We start from the raw sequence: 9527 nt of genomic DNA, 5'->3' as shown, positions 1-9527 counted from the left end.
AATCCATCCCAGTCAAGTGTCTGTCCAACCTGCTCTTGAACATTTCCAGGGATGCAGCATCCACGACCTCGGCTGCACTGCTGTAGCTCTGATTGCATAGGGATGAATGAAAAGTTTTGGTCTGCCAACTTTACCGTTTTGTTTCCAACAGAGGCACAGGCCGATCGCGTTGCTCTTTTTCTCCCAAGTGGGCCAGTAAACGCCCTCTCCTTTACTTACCTACCTCCCAGGGAGAATAGGGGGGTTAGTTAATGCACACAACACCTACAATATACTTCTGTGCAGTTACTAAGAAGCGCTAATCCATTCACAGACAGCAAAAAGCAAGTGAGGCCGGAGAAAAAGACAGAACTCAATACCTGGTCCCTTTGTCATCCTCTCCCTGATGTGAAGCAAAAGTGCAGAATCAAACGCCGTTCCCTTGCCCTATGGGGTTTCCCTGGTTGGAAGCCTAATTAATTCAGTTCCTACTTTGGATCTAGGTGATGTTGCATGCGAGTAGCAGACACAAGCCTTTTCTCCATCCAGAAGTGTGAGCACGCTTCACTGTACTCCGAAATGTCTCTGGGCCTTCTCTGGTGTCTAAAGATCAGACTGCTCCTAGATACGGCAGAGCAACAAACCCTGAAACAGGAGTTAAAGTACGTTGCTTGCTGGGTTATGTGCTGCTTATTGAAGGGACGCTGCCATGGTTACCAGGTAATTAAAGAAAAAATCTAAACTTCAGCACTGTCCCATTATCTGACGTTCTTCGCATGTAGCAGGATGTGCGTTCTTTCCCAACGAATTCACATTGCAGCAGAAAGGCGCCCGCGTATAATGGCTTAATCTGTTGAAGTTGCATAATTGCCTTTACAAATGATTTCAACAGCAGTACAGACTGTTTGGGAAAAGACATGTTAATTATGGTAGCTGTCGTCTCGAGGGTAAATGCTTCAGTATGAGACAACTATGCCGCTGCCTCGGCTAGAGACCAAGATCGTGTGCAGATTCAACATTTTCCATCCTCCTCGGGAAAGAGGGAAGACCCCCAGCCCCCGTAACTACATCGAATCCTTAGTGGAGGTAGGGGGAAAGAAGAAACTGTTCACTGGAGAGCATTGTAAATGAGCCCGGATGTCTTCCCTTAGCGGTGTACCCGTATTCTGTTTGTCTTGCTCCTTTATTTCCCCTGGTAGCCGGGCCTAATCCTCGTGAAGGCAGGCTGTCTCTTTTTCACAGAAAGAGTCTGAGTACTTCTGGCACGCGCGTGCTGCTCGCAGATGGGAGCAGAGCACATCCCACGTGGTCACGTTCGGACTCGAATTCTGTCGTTCTCCGCGGGGGCCGCTCTTTCTATAGCCTGGTTTCAGTTCAACAAAGATATGTTAACTGCAGTCAGAAACCCCCTAACAGTTCGGAGTACATTGCGATTGCATTATTCCTCCTAATACTCCCTTGCAAGACTATCTCCATGTCCCTTGAAAGAAATCTCAAGCTGGAAAAGCCAACTTAAAAAGACAATCCTGTTAAGTACCTAAGACTGTTTAAAATAGAAAACAGATTTTAAACCTAGTTTTCAGGCAATTTTAAGAGTTTTCATTCATCTGCGGGTGAATGCAAACAAGTATCTCTGGATCACTTGGATTCATAGCTATCTATCCAGGCAGTTTGCAGAGAAGGGATGTGCCTGATCTTAGCAGAGTCGGGTGCTGACTCACGACAAGATGAAACAAGATCTAGAAAAATCGGGAGAGAGCAGGCAGGAGCGCGGTTGCAGGGAGGGGAAGGCATCTGCCAGGCTGGCATTGTGTGGGCACGTCTACACGAGCGCCCAACTGCGCAGCCCAGCCATTTACTACTTGCTTTAGTGAGTCATTTAGTACCGTCTCTTGTAGGCTTTCGGTGTATTTTAAGAAAATAACAGAAGAGTCCCCGAGAGGCTGCCATGCATAGGAAGAAGAGACGAGCACACTGCCAGAGTGTAGGCTGCCGTGCCAGTCTTGCACTAACACAACACTGCAAATGTGGGCTTGCAAAAGTCTGGGGAGAGGTCTCCTCCAAGAAAGTCCGTGCAAGGCTTCTAGGGGCGGCTCCCACAGTGCTGGACTCCAAACTCTCCAGAGCAACCCGAGTTTGGGTCTGGAGCGACTGGCTACGTCGTGGCTTGTAGAACGTGCTGGTGGAGTGCAGTTTGGGGCCCAGACGTGCTGTGGCAGCGTCCCTCTAGGATTTAGCCGCTGCCGGGGAGGAGCCGCTCGGCAAGGCACGCGGCGTGGTGAGTATGCTGCCAATCGACAGCCGTCCGCCTAGTTCAGGTGCCTCGCCTCGCCTCGCCTCGCACACCTGCCTGGAGGCATCCTGCCGTCCTGGTGCCTTGGTCTCCTGCCCTCTTCCAAGCGGGCAAAGGAAATTGCCTTCTGGTTGCTCTAGGGTTGCCCCTGCTCCCTTGGGAGAAACATGGGGGCGGGGGTCTGTATGCCTGCCCTGCATCTCCTGGCCCAAAGCCTTTCTCTGCCCTGAAACACCTTCCTGAGCCATCATCTCGCTCCTCCGAATAGGAAGCCTTATCAGGTCACGGCTGCAGCCTACGTAAAACTGCTTCTGCCTGCCTTCAAAGGAGGTAAAACAAAATTAATCCACTCCCTGTGATAAGGCTGCAAGAGCAGTTTCATGTAATAGTTTTAATAGTAAAACCCTCTCTAATTAGGTAGCAAAAATGAACCTGCCCGTGGCTCTGATGATTTTCTGAGTGGAGCTTCGCCCTGTCCCCAGAAGAGCGTTTCGCACGATCCAAAATGTTTCCACATCTGCCGAGCGATTTTGGAAACGGACGTTTCAAACGCACGTGCTCTCGTCTATCCCTGCCTAAAGGTAACACCGAGCTTGAAATAGTCACCGTGGAAAAACTATCTTCGTTAGCCTTGGACTATTGTTTCCTTAATTTTATCGGAAGTTACAGTGTAGCATTCAGCATGAATATCTTTGTAACTAAAACACATTATTTAGCATCAGTTCACAGTCCAAGTGATGGTGCGCGTGGTTATTAATGCCAGCACAGTTGAGGGCAACTGAATTAAGACTCCTTTCACTATGGCAATATACATTTTTTTCTTTCATTTTGGAAGATATAACCCGGACTTGCTTTAAATTGCTTTGTTTAACAAAATAGTTGGGTTTTTAAAGAAAAATTTATAAATATAAAGCAGACTGTTTCCAAGTCTTAGATACGTAACTCAGCTGAGATACCAGTGATGCATAACAGCATAGCAGAGGGCCCCTCTCCCCGTACTCTCCCTCAGATAACAGGAGCAGTAGCTAAACAAATATAAGGCATCGTTTCAAAGATAAAACATAATTTTTCATCTTGATTAAAAAAAAAATGAAATACTGCACTGATGGATAAATTAAGGGCAGATCAATTGAGTCTTGCTGCTCTTCAGGATTTATACAGAATAAATGTGAGTTTTAAGTCTCAGAAGGATTTGGCAAGGGAGAAATTCTTCCTTCTGAATGTGCTTATGGAGCCTCGCGCTGAATGCTTACTTACACAGCGTATACAAACGTGTTGGAGAATGGAAAAAAACAAATCTTTCTACAATTCCCGTATATTCAAGCGTTACGCACGGGGAGTTTTTTAGTGTTACAAATGTCACTTTAAGGAAATTCTCAAAATCCCTTGCTCCGGCTTGCCCTTCATCAGCATCACTGACGTTCTTCCTATTCCCTTCCCTGAATCATCTCCCAGGTCGCTGTGGATCCCAGCACTGGCACGAGAACTGTTTTTTAGCAGAAGCGAACAACACCTCTCTCTCCAAAGCAGGTTTGTAGATGCAGAAGAACATTATACCGTGCACCAGTTTTTATAAACAGTAATTTAGCACAAGAGGTGAATATATGCTGTATAGTATATTTAATTGACACTACAAGGGGAATTTAGGTAAGTAGTGGTAATTGCACTTGGGTGAGCTCCAAACACTTTTGAAAACCGAGGCAAGCCATTTAGTAATGAAATCGTGTTTTATTTCATGATAACATCGTTAATCTAGAAGAAGGAGCAAACTGTTAATTAAGTCTGCAAATGAAAATACCTGGGAGGAGTTGCAAGGATAGAAATAATGCACAGGTAGAGAAGAGATGAGGACAAACAGTGATGTGTTTTACAAAATGCCCCTACTACAGCTGTGTGGCAAATAGTCCCCAAATCTCCTGCAGCTGCAGAAGGAAACCTGCTGGAGGACCGGGTGTGAATGAAGTCCAGCAGAGGTAGTTAGTTCGCTTTCCCAAGAGAAGCCCGAATGCTAGAGGCCGCCAGGAATTTGCCAGTCGAACAGGTTTGAAATGGAGACTGCTGATTCATCCTGGAAAGGTGGCAGTATCCCCAGAGCGGTCCTCGGGAGGTTTCAGGGTGAGATTTCAGCTGGCGAGCAGCCAGGAGCCCAGTGCTCTGAGTGATTTGGGCCCCCTCCCAAGCAAAGCCCAGCATGGCTTAAAAAGGGACCAGCATACACCGCAGCCAGGAGTGGCAAGAGACCAAAAACCGGATCACAAAAGCTGGTGCCTCCCTGTCTGCAAAGCTGCGTTCCCGCGGTGGGCGGCTCGTGGCCTGGGCAGCCTGCGTGCAGCACGTGGCAGATCCGGGAGGGCACCGGCAGCAGTGACAACTTCAGGAAGGGAAATTCAGGTTGGAGATCTGGAGGAAAGTTTGGACTGTGAGAGTGGTCAAGCATTGGAGCAGGCTACCTAGAGAAACTGTGGAGCCTCCATCCTTGGAAGCTTTCCAGAACAGAGTAGACCAGGCACTTAGTTGGGATGGTTTATTAGTTAAGGATTGAGCAGGAAGCTGGACTAGATGACCTTGTGAGGTCCCTTCTAGCCCTGGTTTCCTATGGTCCCGTGACAGCTGGAGCAGAAAGCAGAGCAGCAGATGGGGCAGATAGGGCTGCTTTGTGGCACACACAAAGCTTGGCCCCACGGCTCTTCTCTGTCCTGCGCACCTCACTGCTAGGAGGACGGGCAAACTGGGGAGACTTCAGAAGGGCTGAAAACGGGGAGCAGGTTTAGGTCTTTGCTGCACTACAGGCTTACCCAGACCCCAAAAGCCAGAGCCTGTTTTGCTTTAAGGCATATTTTAATTCTCGCTGACTAGCTAGCACTACAGGATAACACTAACAATAAAACACTCCGATAACCCAGCAAGAAACATTAGAACTGGAGACTTTCAACAACACGCAGCCGAGCTTCATGTGCCTGGGAAGGAGCGGGGTCTTCTCCCTACTCCTTCTGGACAAGCACGTGTCCTGGGGGCTCTCGCCTTGTGGGACTGGCTGCAGCATTTCTGAATGGGCAGTCGGGATGCTTGCTAAACCATCTATCACAATCGACGGATTTTGTCATATGGTGCAAGTTATTTTGGGAGGCCAAATTAGGCAGGCTACGTGGTGCTGCCCAACTCGAGCTCTTCTTTGTCTGCTGTTGCTGTGGGTGCAAACACTTGTGCTTGGGATAAGTGCAACATCCCTGTAAATCCTTTAATCTAGGTGGAGCTCACCAAAGCTTTTCAGGAATTATTTAGGCCAGCACCTGAAAATGGGTATGAACATGCTGGGACTATTAGGGGTGTGGAATTAAGTCATAGTTTTCAGGATTGGATCTTAAGTTCCTTGCTCGCAGAACAGGTACAAGTGACTTTCTTCAGCGTGTGCGGGATCTCGGATGTGTGCGGAGTTTCTCCCCTCTTCTAAATAGTTTCTGGTAGAGACGAGGTTTCTTGAATGATCTTTCTTTCTCAATGCCAATGCAAACCGCCTACACCCATTCTCCAAAGCTGTCTTATGCAAGCTCTGAGGGTGTCTGCCTCTGAATCATCCCCCTGCACTATTTTAAACTAATGTGGCAGATCTGCTGAGCAACCTGCTAGCTGGGGATTTCTTATGAGGACACAATAGGAGCCACGGCTGGTTTGGTTCTGGGCTGTTTGCATGTGAGACAACTACCAGGCACGCTGGCACAGTCGTATTGGTGAGGGGAGGAAGGGAAGGACCCTGTGTTGGAGGGCCTGGGTCCGGCTCCCTGGTGACCTTGGACAAATGCCTACGGTGCGTGCCTGGGGAGGTGCTGTCCTGCTCACCCAAAGCCCTAAAACAGAGCAGTACAGGCAGGAGGAGCACTTATCCCCCGCACCTGTTCCCAATCCCTCTGCTAGAGAGTGCCTGCAGGTGTCCCTGGAGTGGCTTCACTTCTCCATTGCCAGGCTTGGTGCATGCATCTGTCCCCAGGTCCTCTTTGCAGCAGGCCTGGCATTGCAGCGTCCTGGTCGCTGCTGCCGGTGGGCTTGGGCTGGGTGCTGAGTTTGATGCACAGGCCGTGCACAGCAGTAATGAGAGGATGAAACCCCCCATGCTGCTGCCAGGGGCACCAGGGCTCGGTGAGTGGCCGTTTGTGGGGTCGTTATTAGGGTGCCAGGAGAACGCTTGGGAGGGGCTTTGAGGAAGCGGGGCTGGATTTCGCAGGGGAGCTGTGAGAAGTAGGTGTGAGGGCTCTGGAGGTGTCTGAGGGGGAGGGAAGTGTGGGTGCTTGAGGTGGGGTCTGCCAGCGCGGCCTCCCAACGCACTGGGCACCAGCTGCATGCAGGGTCGGGCAGCCCGGCGGAGAGCGGAGCTTGGACCAGGCTGCGGTGGCTTCCCCGCCCAGGGGACAGGTGAGGGCAGGGCGTGACCCCAGCTCCCAGTGTTGTGCATCTATCTCCACCCGGTGCCCCTGCACCCCCAAAGTTGCCCGCAAGCCCCAGCCTCAGGACACATGTGGCCAGGTGAGACCCTTGGCGTTTGCTTAAACATTGCAAGCATTTGCACTCCCCAGGGCAGCCCCCAGAGAGACCCCTGGGCCCTCCCAGGAAGGAGATGGCGTGACATGGTTAACAAGAGCTGAGCTAGGTACAAATTGCATGACTAGTTATCAGGGGAAAACCCCTGGATTTTTCCCAGGCTGTTTGCAGAGCTTCTAGGGGGCCAGAGAAAACCTGCTCACCTGAAACCCTGCTTGCTGCAAAGCCGCCTCCGCTGGAGCAGCCGATGCTAAGACTCGATCGGTTCAGAATGAATAAAGCAACCGGCTTTGCAGCCAGGAGTAGCTGTTCGCTGCTGTTGTGTCTGCTCTCCTTGGGGCAGTTCCTTGGGTTGCTTACGGGGAAAAGGTCCTGAGGGGAAGCCTCCTGAAGTCAATGGGAACGTTTTCCTGGGGGTATTTAGAGATCCTGATGATGCCTTTATGGTCTCAATATTTCATAACTTGGAAATAAAAGTGTCCTCAAGAGGAAAGAGTGTGATCATGAGAGCAGGGTCTGGTCATGTATTACCCGGTGTCTATTTTTTAATATTAAAAAACTTGTACCAAACCTGCAATTTAAATATCAGCTAGAGATGACTAAGTAATTGAAAATAATTCTTATAATTCAATGTGAGAAGTGTTCAGTGATCTTGGATTTCTTTTTAGAAACATTATTGGATAACCTATAAAAACACTGAGGTTTCAACTCTTTGCCCCTGTAGATATCCTGACTATTATTAATAATAATAATATTGTAGTGAGAGACAGGATAAGAAAGTCCTTTAATAGCTTAAAATGTATACTCTAAGAAAGATGTGTGTTCTCTTTGCTTTCCTGCTTGGGGCAGCACCTCCATGTCCAGTCTCGCGGGGGATGCAGAACAACCCTGCGGCCGGGGTTCCTGCAGTCCAGGGCAGGCCGCTGTCCCCAGGTTGCCTTCCCCACTAGTTTATTAGAACGACTGCCTTGCGCTCCTCTATCGATGATCAGGCCTGATCGCTGGACAATGCACTTGGCGTTAAAGTTGAAGTCACCACTTGAGCTTTGTCACCACACCGAAATGCTGAGTGTGAAGAAAAGGACGTTTTTTGGCATGTGTATTTAATGCAAATATTCTCTGTCTGTGCTCTCTAGGTGTATGTAGTCGGCTGGATCCCAAGATTGTGACTCTCCCACTGGCACTGATGAGCTGCTGTCAGAAGGTAGGAAGGTGTACTGAAAATCTTAATAAGAGATGACAGATTAATTGAGCAGCCTTCTGCAGACAGAGCAGTTTGCACCCAGAAAGCCGCTTTGGGGAACGAGCCATTCACATTAACTGTGCAGGCGTCTGCGCGAGTGCATATGCTCTTTCCATGAAATTATCACCAAATGAATCTTAGTATTCAAAGCATCTCCCCAAGAATGCTTTTGAAAGCCTGATCCATTGTACAGAGCAGTCTCAGTTTTCAGACGGAGGCCGTAATAATGAACGAGTTTATGTAAAACACTGCAGAATAATAGCATATTAGACGCACAAAGCCGACGTGGTGCTTGCTGCCAGGCACAAAGCATTGCAAGCTCTGAAGTATTTCAAACAGATGCTAGCACTTTTGTAACGTCCTCAGTACATCATCTGTGATTGGGCATTATTGTGAACTCAACGACGTCTGAAAGCCAGTCCATTTCGACTTGGCGCTCGTTAGCTGTCAGTCCTAACCAGCGACAGTATCCCAGACAATAGCAAGGAAATGAAGCAATTATAGTCCGAGTACTAAAAGTGGAGTTCTTTATTAATTTTATGTCTGTAATGTGAAGTTTATTATGGTTTCAAATACGGTTTTGCACTTACTCCACAGCAGCTTAGATATAAAATGTGGAATTTTACTTGCTCTGAATCTATAAAGCACAGTAGTACTTTCAAATGGCTGAGCTATTGAAGTATAAAGAATCGCTAACACATCCATAACTGCCTTTCCTTCAAGCATTTATGAACCGTATTGGATGTGGTGCTTATCGTGTAGTTAAACACATTACTGAACAGTCCTAGCCAGGCGCGGGGCTGGATCGTGTTGGCAGCCATTGGTCCCTGGAGGTTGAGTCCTGGAAGGGCCCTCGATCCTCTGACTTCTTGTCCATCAACAATCCTCACTTCACGCACTTCCCCTTGGACTGAGCCCGACGCCTCGGGGTGATTACCGCAGGTGTCCAGAAAAGCATCGGTCTGGCTTGAGTCTGAAGAGGCACAGAGGCAGAAAATGCACTCGCTCGTTTAGTTAATGGGTAATCCCATCCCATTGCTTGGAATATGGCTGACTTAACTTGGATTGCTGTGGCATCTGCCTCCAGCCAGGTTTCTTCTTCTGTCCTTCGCTGGGAGAGAGGAGTCTCTTGGCACTTACTCTTTTCACTCTGCGGATGTACTTTCACAGCGTCACCGCTCGGTCTTCTGGATCAGCTGGGTAGACTGAGTTGCCAGGCCTCTTCTCCAGCCGCCCAGCTCTTTCGATAGCTCTCTGCTGCAGCCTTTGCATTTTCCAGCCCCCTTGCTGATGCATGGACACCAACTCCTTCCCACGGCCCTGCCTGCATTCAGGGTGACACCATGTTGAAGGCTACTTTTTGAGCTCTGTCACTTATCTGCGTCTCCCTCTATTTAAGAAATCCAATTTAAAAAAAAATTAGGATGCTATACGGTCCCAGGGCAAATGTTTTACAGTAATTTAAGCATGTTCTGTCCG

This window comes from Alligator mississippiensis, chromosome 14 (genome assembly GCF_030867095.1).
Source record: "Alligator mississippiensis isolate rAllMis1 chromosome 14, rAllMis1, whole genome shotgun sequence".
In the NCBI taxonomy this organism is placed as follows: Eukaryota; Metazoa; Chordata; order Crocodylia; family Alligatoridae; genus Alligator; species Alligator mississippiensis.
Note: the sequence above shows the minus strand (reverse complement) of the source record.